This window comes from Nanorana parkeri, unplaced genomic scaffold (assembly GCF_000935625.1).
Source record: "Nanorana parkeri isolate BGI_ZX_2015 unplaced genomic scaffold, ASM93562v1 scaffold315, whole genome shotgun sequence".
NCBI classification, from domain to species: domain Eukaryota; kingdom Metazoa; phylum Chordata; class Amphibia; order Anura; family Dicroglossidae; genus Nanorana; species Nanorana parkeri.
In genome coordinates this window covers 476,765-488,366 of record NW_017306583.1, presented here as the reverse complement: position 1 = coordinate 488,366, position 11,602 = coordinate 476,765, and the positions used below count along the sequence as shown (strand labels likewise).

The following is an 11,602-nucleotide window of genomic DNA, read 5'->3' as shown; positions in this document are numbered from 1 at the left end:
AAAAAAAATTGAAACTAGCCCCGCCCCAAGGCCAGGTTCCACAATACACCCCCCCGCCCTGACATCTGGTTGCCATTCTCAATTGATGGGGAGGGGGGCTTGGCGGCGCGGGGCGTATTGTGGAACCTGGCCTTGGGGCGGCAGGGGGAGTAAATCCGGCCCTGCCTATGGGGTGCCCAGATTGGGCACACATAGCCACATGCCTTTTTAGCTCTGTAGAGAGTGCTTTAGAGCCTTGGTTCTCAACTGGTGGGTCGCGACCCCGTGTTCAGTGGGTCGCTGCATGCCGTCCACTTTTCTATGCGAGAGGCTCCTCAGTCTCCCCCTAGCTCAGTAGTGTCAGTTCTCACACTGGACAGACATTCAGAATTTGCTGCCTGGTGCGGAGTGTCATTTTGAGGTGCGATAGGCTGCAGCTATGGCCGAGAGGGAGCTCCATTCATACATGCATTGGTTACAGCTCCCTCGCATTCCCTGTAGAGGTGCCTGGACCGGAGTGACATCACATTCTAGCTCCTGGCACCTCTACAGGATGCGCAAGGGACAGAAAATGCACATGGATGGAGCTCAGTCACAGCACAGCAGCCCACATTGGACCCCAGGCTGAGGATGCACTCGTAAGGTAGGAAAACTGGGGGATCTTAAAAAAAATAAAAATTTGGGTGTGTGTGAGATTGTGTCTCTGGTTGTGTGCATCTGTCAGTGTTTTTGAGGGCCCATTCACACTAGTACAGTGTGTTAATTGAACAGTCCTGTGCGATTAACACACTGTACCATGTAATCGCACCTACTATGCATTCTGGTGTGGGAGGTGTGTTGCCTTGCCATTCATATAAATAGCACCCCAAACGCACCGCCCGTCCACAGTTCATCTCCTGCACCGGAAAACACACGGTACCGCAATGCCATGTGTTCCATTGCAGTGTGACTTGGGTCGTGACTTAATGACCAAGGACAAGTGTGGGTCCTGAGGCTACACAGGTTGAGAACCACTGCTTTAGAAGATGAATGCAACAACTGTGCAGATTGAAGAGTTCCAAAACTTTTGCCTTTTGCTTTATAGCATCTAACAGAGCTTCACAGTCTCACTAAATGTAAACAGTGCATCTCTGGCGTTACCCTGTTTTAGCCATGAAAGGGCATAAGGTGTCCCATGTATGTGCTGCCACTGAGATTTAGTACTAAGAGAGAGTTAACATGACTGACCTCAAAAAAGAAAGGTGGATTAGAGTGAATGAAAGAAGTCAAAATGTATAATTAGACAATGCCTTCATAGAATGTGTTTTATTAAACGTTTTGTACAAATAATCTTCTCTTCAAACTGTATATATTTATATTAAAACATAGAAAAGGATAATAAAAAAAAGGGTGTTTTACAGAGCAGTGTGAACATTAGTTAAAGAGGTACTCCAGTACCCAAAATATCACCACCCATTGAATCTGACGACCACATTCAAAAAGGTTCCCATAACTCCCCCATTCATTTGCTACATATTCACATTCCTTACTCTCAAACTCTGCCGAGCAAAGAAAAATACCAAGTTCTTCATGGTATGGGGGAATATGTGATCACTACACTTCCTCCTACATGACAATGCTGGTATGTGTTTAGCCAGTGAATTGGCTGACCCACTGACTAATACTTTGAGCCACTGACCTGGACCAAGTATGCAAATCAGAAATGATAAAAGTCCTTTTTAGCTTACTTGTTCCAGTTCAGTAACTCAAATTATGGAAACAAAAGGGTCAGACAGCCAGGCAACTAGTATTTTTAGAAGTAGAGATTAGTAATGGTAGCCTACATGTTCCTGTATTGATGGACTTCTTTTGAAGCAAGCCCTTTCTAAAAGGTGCCCATACACCTTACAATTATCTGCAGATTTTCTGTGGTCAGATGGAAAAAGTGCAACAGATTGGCCCAGGTGGAGATTACTCCATCCACACAGTTAAGTGTAGATGGAGGAATCTGTTGCACCTTTTCCATCTGACCACAGAAAATCTGCAGATAATTGTAAGGTGTATGACCAGCTTAAGAGACACATGAGAGATACCAATCCCCTTCGGAAGATGCTAGTTGTCTAGCAATTATACTGATCAACTGGGATCAATACGGTTTGAGTCACTGATCTAGAACAGGTATGCACATCTGCGAGGTCAGACAACCTTATTTGCATGCTTGTTTCAGGCATAGACAAAGTTTTGGAGCTAGATGGCAAACATGGCAGCTGGGGAACTAGTACTTGCCAAATCAGAAGCAGTGCTGACAATCTATCTACAGGTCTCCTAGGAAAGATTTCCTTTACGTACTTGGAAATGTGGCTGCAGCAAAGCCTCTAAAGCTTAGCTAGCTCGACAGGAGGAGTATTCCTTCAAAACTCTCCATGTTACTAAAATGTGAATGCTGATGCCATTGTGTTCCAAGCAACCAGCAATGCTTCTTGACAAGACTTACTATGAAGATTGCTCAAGTGGCCTGTTAGTGACATACACAGCTGGCCTTATTAGAAGACTCCTTAGCTGCTCAGGATGTCTATTAAGGTGCCCATACACCTTACAATTTATCTGCAGATTTTCCAGGTGGAGATTACTCCAGCCACACAGTTAAGTGTAGATGGAGGAATCTGTTGCACCTTTTCCATCTGACCACAGAAAATCTGCAGATAATTGTAAGGTGTATGGGCAGCTTTATTCTCTATGGCTGTGCAATGCACATCCAACTAACAGGTCACCACTGCTGGAGAGGAGACCAGAGTTTAACAGTCTTGCTACAGGCAGCAGGGGCATGAATTAAAATCACTCAGTTTAAATCTGTATCAGACCAGGCTTCCACCATTATTTCTTTGTTTGTTCTGTAAACCATGTGCCACATTTCCCTTTTTGCTGTATTATAGCACATCTTGTTTCTCCACTGCCAATAATAATGTGCCCCCTTGACACTTACTGAAGCAGGATGTTGGCCTGTGCCAAATCATATGGGAAAGGCAGCAGATCTTTACAAATGATCAGAATGGTACAATTAATGATTCTAGAAATGTAAAAAAGTAATGAAAAAAAGGATGGGAAACCAAGTAGGAGTTGAGAGGCCCTTTTTTGTCCTATTTTAACATTCTTATAAGCTTTTTGCAAAAGATGCCCCATGCCTTTGCCTTTTTTCACCCTAACATTTGTATTTATGATTAAGGAGGAATCCCATCATCATTATCCCATAATTCTGAAAAATCAACCAGAAACCGATGTATTCTTGGTTATACCATGATCAGTCACCAGATGTAGGAGGAGCCTTGAGAACTTCTTTTTTTTCTCGAAAGACACTGAGTTATTCTGAATCCGGAAGTCATCAGTAGAAAAGCTTTGACAGCTGTGTGGTCCAAGCTTAGTCAAGTCCTTAGGGACTTTAAAACACCTTGACAGCTGCTGGGAGCCCAATCCCAGTGTAGACACAGGAAATTCTATCCTAAAAGAAAACAGCTTGTCGCTGTCACCAATGCACTGGAATCCATGGAAGTTTACAACACTGCCCAGTAAGAGTCTTCTACGTCTAGGAGCACAGAGATAGGTGCAGGACTGCAGATGACCATGGCATAGTTCTTGCTCTGGCCATCGACCCAGGAAGACGGATTTCTCTAGGCCATCCTCGATCTGTAGGTACTCAAGATAAGACTGGAAATACTGGCTCTGATATTGAGGGCTGTTTCTTACATAATGGACGCTCCAGGACACACAACGTTGTCAGCCAGGAGAACAGAACCGGCTCTCAGCAAACCACATTCCTAGAAAGGAGAGGACAAGGCAATCAAGGACAACTCCCAGCAGATATATTGAAACAATCATCAGTTCATCTATGTATTCTGTTTTAAAACTATAGGTCGGGACCCAAATTGGTTTGAAGACGTGAGTGTGTAATAATAGTGGCACAAAATCAGAATCATGTGGAATAGAACAGTTTTCAAATCGTAAACAGTACATTCTGAGACCGTCTCTAAACAATACAGTTAACAGGCAGTCCTTGTTTCTATGGGATGAAAACATAATAAATATTCCCACTGACAACAGATATTTGTTACATCTTACAGTAAAATAATCAAAATTGGTGTGTCATGATCTTTGAAGTGCATCTCTAGCCAAAACATATTTTAGGATTAAGTGCTGAAGGGTTAGATCAGCGAAAACGTACCTCTAGCAGTTTGGTGTCAGGGAGATAACTGACTCTCCAGTGGTCTATAAAGACCAGGTCAAACTTCTCAATGTCCAGTTTCTTCTTCAGCTGAGGGATCATGATTGAGCTAAAAACCCCACCAACAGTTCCACCTGTAGCATAAAACATGAATGAGAGTCTTCCCCTATCCCAAAAGAGAGACAAAGTGAAGCACAGCCAGACAGCGGTTCTAATCCTTTCTCATTCTATCTAAAACCAAAGCCTCCTCACACAGGTGTTTTGTTCTATGTCAGATTTCCAGAAATAAATCAGAAAACATGGTTTTTCATTAAAACATGGATTTTGGAATTTTTCTTGCCGTGAATAATTTTGTTGCCATTTCTATGTCAAAGATATTGTCCATTTAAGCCGACATCCTCCAGCACAGAAGACACTTCCATTAGAAAGTAATGGCCCTCATTTCCCATACGGACTATTAACCCAGAAACCCTCTGAGCAGTCACATGATCCACATTCTCATGGTACAAAGAGCGATTGTGATCTGAGAAGTCATCTGTGGATAATTGTAGACTTGATTTTTCACTCAGCCACAGATTTATTTTTGCTTCGAGCTACGTCAGTTCTTAAAACTAGTCCAAGTCAATCTTTGGCTAGAGTTTACACGGTGTAGCTGACAAAACCTTTCATTGTTTTGCCATAGCTTAGTCTATCAATTAACCGTACGGACTGTAAAACAGTAATTAATTGGCATGACAGTCGAGGGACAACCTGAGCAATTTTCAAGAAACAACTTAGCTGAGGATATTCCCTAAGATTCTGTGACTTGACATGTTTGCATTATTGCAAAAGGTTAACAGACAATGGTAACAGATTTTGCAATAATTTTACAGCAGGATCACGCATTTCACATAATAATCCCATTCATATTTATTTTTATGTGGTTTGCAAAACCAGCTGGTCCCCTGAGCATTGGTCCTGATATCCTGCTTTAGTGTGGCTCCTTTCACTTGCAGGGTCCTATGGAGCCAGCCTTGTGTGTGCTAGTAAGCTGTGTATGTGTCCACAAACACACAGACACAACAAGGCAAAACACTCCTCCTTTCCCTTCTCCAAGAAACTAGATGGACAATTGCTGCAGACTGTATTCTCCCTTGTGGTCTTGCATTTGACAGGAAATTTAGGGAAACCGAGCTGAGAGAGTTGGAGCTGTTTGGCAATATGACTGACTGCTTGGGTAAAAATGTAAAGAAATACATTGCTGGAAAAAAAAGAAGGTTACAGAAAAACTCCAGGGAACAGTTTTAATAACTCTTGCAGTGGGACTACCCCCGAATTGCAAGGGTTGAAAGAACTTTGGGACATTCTTTTTTTGCCATACTGTAGTTCTCTTTAGTTTTGTGACCCAAAACTCAGCATATAGCGGGCTATTGCTGGCTATATGCTGAGGTCACGCTGCAGCCGGGACGAATCCTGATCACCTCGCCACCTGATTGACAGCTAGCTCTGCTGTCAAATCACAGAAACCCTGCATGGAGCGGTGACTGACAGACCCTGAAGATCAGGAACTCGGTGATCGGCGGTATGTGTTTGCCGAGTTCCTGATCAATAGAGCCGACTTCAGCTTTAGTGTCACACATTGGCTCTAATTATAGGGAAGAGTGTATTTCACTCTCCCCATAATTCTCCTTTAACTGCTCCTTTGTGTCTCGGTGCTAAAAAAATAAAAAATTGTTCTACTCAACTAAACTGCCGAACCGACTCCCTGCTTCTCTGGTCTTCCTTCTGTGCACAGATGGAATGTTCCTCACATCTATATACTTGTATACAGCGTCATGACACAAGGATTCTTAGACCGCTGTAGGAGGAGGGGAAGAGAGTCTCTAGCGAACCAGTCTAAGAACAAGTCGGCTGGAATGATCGGGTGAGTATATATATATATTTTTTTTTTTTACTTGGACACAAACAAGCAGTTAACACTTGCAGTTCGGGGGTAACCCCATTGCAAGGGTTAATAAAACTTTTCCCAGAGTTCTTTAACACTACTTCAAAAACCTCTACACTCAAAGTTTTCCCCTCTCTCTGTGCAGAACGCGTGAACATAAAATGCAAGTGTAAAGGGTACAATGGGTGGAATTTATCAAAAGTGGCACAGATTTGCACTGCAACCAATCAGTTTCTATGAGTCATTTTCAAATCTTACCTGAGCAAACTGGAGAGAAGTTGATTGGTTGCCATGGACAACTGCTCCAGTTTTGACAAATTCCCCTCAAATGTGCTTTTACATGCATTGCTGCATGCACATAGAGGTCAGCGAGTTCTAAGTGATGCTTTGCAACTGACCATCATCAGAGAAAGATTCCAGCAAGCTGAACAATCTTTTTGCTCCAGCAAGCTTAACAATTAATCAGTCATTAAAGCATATCTAAACCCTAACAATGCAATTTGCTGAATTTCTCCTTTTTCGTCTGTTAAATACCTTACATATTCCTATAGTAGCTTCAAATTTAAAATTAAAGGGAAAGTTATTTTATTCTCAATGTACATATATTTTGTGTAATCTATGTATATAGTGTTTACCTTGAAAACATTTTTTGATATAATTTTCACAAGTTTTTTTTAGTTATTGTATTAAATGTTTAGATTTGTAGATTAGCTGCTAAAATTACTTGGCTTCACAACTGCTGAGATAAGATATCAGCCACAACCATCAAGTAGTGCAGCAAAACAGAAGGCAGAACGTGTGTATAAATGAGCAAATATGGCTGCTCTATGTACATATTCTGTATAAAAAAACTGAACATACATACATAGAAACATGGTTTATTTTACAAGATTACAAAATTTGATGCCATTATTTACAACAAGCTGATCTGTTTTACTTGTATAACTAACACAATTATAGAAAACACTCTGCATTCCATTTAATACACCTGCTACGAGAGACAAACATTTTTGCACTCTGTGTATAGGGGGAATGGAAGGCAGCCTATTCAAAGCATTGATGCTACTATAATCAAAGGGCACTACACACAAACCTGTTGCTTGGCACTGACTGGGCAAAACACAGGTTACGTTTTAATTATGTATCCCAATCATTCTCCCAGGGTTAGCCCACAACTGGCTGAGAGTGAATATGCAAATTTGCTGGGAACTCAAAAAATTCTGCTCAGCTCTTCCTCTCGGGTATATTCATTCCTTGGGCTCGCTCAGGTCTGTTTGTAAATTACAGTTGAGCTATTAAACTGTGTGAACAAGCTTTTTATAGTAGGAGGAAAGGAGAATTGGAAAAAGAACCTAAAGCTTCACCAGCTGGCTGGATAGAAAATGACATAATATGAATATATTTTAAAAGAAATTGTATAGAAAACTACCACACATTCCCTTTCTGACCTGCGCCTCCAGACCTGCATGCCGAATCACTTCTTTGGCCACCTGGGCGTAGTGTGGATTCATCTCTATGGTAATAAGCCGAGCACCAGGGGGCAACAACCTAGCAATCCGTACCGTAGAGTAACCGCAATATGTGCCCAGCTCCAGCACCCAACGAGGGCGGGTCTCCAGGACAATAGTATCCAGGATTTCGCCTGACGAGGGGGAAAAAAAAAGCAAATAATTACACAGACACACGAGCCCTGAATGAACAGGCTTAAAGTGGACCTGTGCTTGGATCATGTACAACAAAATGACAGACTCATTTAACTGCTAGCACCTCCCCCTACACACACCCTCACACAGACAGCATCTGGCGATTGGTTGTTCAGCTGTGTAGCTAGGTGGGGAGAGAGTTCAACATCAGAATCTTGGCGCTTAGTGTGTGAAATGCTTTGGATCCTGGCTTCCAAATGAAGTGGTGGGGAAATAAAAGGAAGGAAAGCTCATGCAGGTGGGGTGGGCAGTATTTAAAGTGGACCAGAAATTAAAACAAATGAAGTTTTTCTGTCTTATTGGGGAACATATAGAAATGTTAATTGTGCCTAAGCGAAACCACAAAAAAAAATCTATTTTTCCCCAACTCCTCTTGAAAAATAGCAGAGCACTTCCTGGTATGCGAGGGTGCATAAGCATTTCTGTGCCTACAGCGTCATAGCTGTATATCTGCAGTGTGAGATCCAAGGCACTGTTGCCTCTGATTGCTAGTGCAGAACAAAGCACGGTAAATCAGTAATGGGGAAAGATAACTTTTTTGGCACAGCTTCCAGGGTTCAGTCCTTTTTATGCAACACCTGCATAGGTACACACGTTTATTTTATTGAAAACGTTTGTAGCATTGCAGGCTGTCATTGTCCAACTCTGGAAATTGGCTACAGCTCCAGGGCCGAACATGCCTCCTGCAGAGTCATACACATTTGCCTGCTAACAAAATTACTACCAAAAGTTGGGCAATGGCAGCCTCCAAAAGTAGATGGGAGTCATTGCTATACTAGGTTATAGGTTCCCTTAAAAGTGGAAGCCCATCTTGAAATAAGTGGTCATTGATAAATGCTGTATAAGTATCCTTTTCATCTGTATATATGTTTAGTTTTTCTTGTCGTTTTTCTTCCATCTCCAAAATACTTTATAATTTGTTATGGATAGAGCAGAGAGGGGTCAAGTTTTTATTGTCATCTGTGTCCCTTTTGGGGAGATTACAATGTCTGACAATGTGCTCCTGGGGACACGTGCTCTCCTCTTTTCTGTAGGGAGAAACTGTGAAGATAAGACTTTCCCTACTCTACAAGAGAACCCAATGCATGCCAAAATGAAAACAAAAGAACAATTGATCACTGTCCAAAAATCTTGAAAGTCTGATGACATGCATTCTTCTGACCACTACACCACCCAGTTATCTCAAGCAATGCCTGGAGAAATGGATTACACATGATCAGACCGTGTAAAACAACCTCTAGAATAAAAAAATAAATACATTTATAAAAAGTCTAGTCAGGTATTCATAAAATAAAAACAATCACTACATTTTATTTTTGTACATACCGTTAGCATAACTGCCTAAGACTTATTATAATTCCCAGAATCCTACACTGCAGAATTTAGACTGAAAGTAGGAGGTTCTACACCGTGGGCCAATCAGCCTCTATTATATGCACTGACACCAACAAACATGTATCAGGTACTAGAGGATACAGAGAGAGATCTGGATAGACACCGACTGTACCTGGGCATGGTTACCCGAGAGGAGACCAAGGAGGCTTTTTAATGATCAGAAAGTTGTTTGTGTTGCCTTTAGCATAATTGCTATTGCAGTATATTGTGGCATAGTCTGCAGATGTGTAAAATTACCAGTTAACCTACTTTAAGCACATGTAGAATGCAGATTATGAAAACGGTGATAGCAGAACACAGAGTGAAGTCATATGACCGTCTCAACTCACTTACCCTTCTTGTCTCCCACATTCATGGCCCACTCTACTTTGCTGCAAAAAGAGTCAATGGCAGAGATGACACTGAGGGCATCTCCATGCTTGGCCCAGCGCTGTACGAACTGCAGAATCCTGTCAGGCCGCGTGGTGCCCGTTACAAAGTCATTTAGCCGTTGCAGGCAGTTGCAGTGCCACCAGAGTGCCCATTCGCCATTCGTACGTACTTTCCAAACCGCAAAAAGAAGGAGGCACAACAGTGCAGCGCTCAGCAAGAACACCGCTGCCAGCATCATGTAACCGGCAGCAGGGAAGAGACAGTAAAGACCTGATGGGAAGATAAAAATTTAACACATTTAGAAGACTGCAGAGAGAACACCTGCTATTAAGTTTGAATGCATCATCTGTATTAACCAGATTCTTACTATCATTAGTCTCGTGCGGACTTCAAAATGATTAGTTGCTGGCATGGGCAGTTCTTTTAGGGCAACAGCCAAAGTTAAAGAAAATACAAAGTTTAAAGCCGACTATACATTTTACAATCCGATTGTACAACCTTTACATTCACCAGTAATTTTGTAGTGCAATGGCCTAACCAACCTATGACATGTTTATGTTCGCCGGACCTTTACACAACATAGTTGTTTGAAAATCTAAAGGAGACTATGCAATCAGAGATAGTAACACCGCATTCCACAGGCACCAATACAGTCATGCAATCCTGTCACTGATGTGAAGAATAATTTACTGCTGACTGTATGCCCCTGTCCCCCAAAGTGAGTAGGCCATGCTGGGTTAAAGGGAATCATTGCTTTTACCCATAGAGGGAAAAAATAGGTCCACTTTAATGGCAGTCCCTGCATTTGTTAGATGATCCACAGAAAACACCACTCACATTCTAGAATTGGCTTGCACTACGATTGCATCCCTGGTGCAGGCAAACAAATGTGCCATTGCCCATAGCAACCCAATCTAGAAATAGCCACACTACAAAGGTCTACACGGAAGATAAAAAAAAATAGATCTTAATTTATAATGCAAATAGATACTGTTTGTTCCTCCCCATGTATGCTCAACCTTTAACATGTTTCACCATTCCGGCTTACTTAGAAGGTATCTCTAGGAGTAGGCCAGAATGGTGAAAAGCGCTAGAGGTTGAGCACACATGGGAGGAACAAACAGTATGTATTTGTTCCATAAAGAAAGATTTTTATCTTCATTGAAGACATACCAGGTACTTCTATGTACAGTTGAGGAAAGGCTTGCTCCCAAGCATTTATGCTGTACTGTAGAATATGATTTTTAATATATACTTTTGTCTTGTAGATGTAGGGTGGAAGAAGTTAAAAAAGAGAAAATTGCTTCCGTTCTTGCATAAAACTCAAAAATGTGTTTAATTACAAAGTTACAAATGATTACAAGATAAATGGCATAAAAAAATATAAAAAGTTATGTAGATGTATAAATAAGTTCTTGTAAGTGCCCAATCACACTGGGCATTTAATCGCACGATTTCCGCCGCGATATTGCGCATATTTGCCGCGCGATATTTCAAGAAGTCACCGTCCAATGATTTTCAATGGAGCTGTTCTATTGTACAGCTCCATGTCGCCCGTCGCTGTTGCAGGACCCTTTTTCCCGCGGATGTCGCACGATTTTTGCATGTAGCCCGACGGTGAAGGTCACCCGAACAGTCGCGCTATCCCGCTGCGTGGAAATCCGCTTGAGGTAAGTGTCGCTTAGTGTGAATGGGGCATAAAAGTGTTAAGTATTTGAATATCTGTCTGCCTCATGTGTCCTTGTGTAAGTGCCTCAGAATGTGTGTCTCCTTTGTGTGTCCCTGTCCTTCTCTGGGACATATATTCAACTGAAATCTGAAACTTAGACTACTAGTAGGAGTGAGGGGGATGGAAATGCCCCCACCTTTTCCCTCATTTTAACTACAAGTTAAAATGCATTCAACTATCATATAAACCATATAATGTCGCAAGTATCAATATTTATACACAATTCAATATTCTTTCTTTTATGAATAACTTAAATCAAGAAATATTACAGTAAAGAGATATAATTCAGTTTGTAAACACTTTAT

At 41.6% G+C, this 11,602-nt stretch overlaps 1 pseudogene; it reads right to left on the bottom strand.

The window, feature by feature from the left end:
* Positions 1 to 3,219: 3,219 nt before the first annotated feature.
* Positions 3,220 to 9,832, bottom strand: LOC108788249 (annotated as a pseudogene).
* Between the last annotated feature and the right edge of the window lie 1,770 nt (positions 9,833 to 11,602).